The sequence below is a fragment of the Acanthisitta chloris genome, unplaced genomic scaffold, assembly GCF_000695815.1.
Source record: "Acanthisitta chloris isolate BGI_N310 unplaced genomic scaffold, ASM69581v1 scaffold32345, whole genome shotgun sequence".
NCBI lineage: Eukaryota > Metazoa > Chordata > Aves > Passeriformes > Acanthisittidae > Acanthisitta > Acanthisitta chloris.
In genome coordinates this window covers 1-202 of record NW_008672660.1, presented here as the reverse complement: position 1 = coordinate 202, position 202 = coordinate 1, and positions in this window count along the sequence as shown.

Sequence of the window (202 nt, the reverse complement as noted above, 5' to 3'; positions counted from 1 at the left end):
GGGGGGGTCCCTAAGTACTGGGGTTCTTCAACAAAAAAAAAAAAAAAAAAAAAAAAAAAAAGGGAAGGAAAAATCTGCTTCAGCAGCGGCAGCGCCTCAGAAAGGAAGGACAAATTCCAGGCAAACTCCGCAGGCTCATCCTGCCCCTTCCCCACAAAAGAGCAGCCCCGAGGCGCGGGGAGCAGCGAGCGGCACAGCCCCG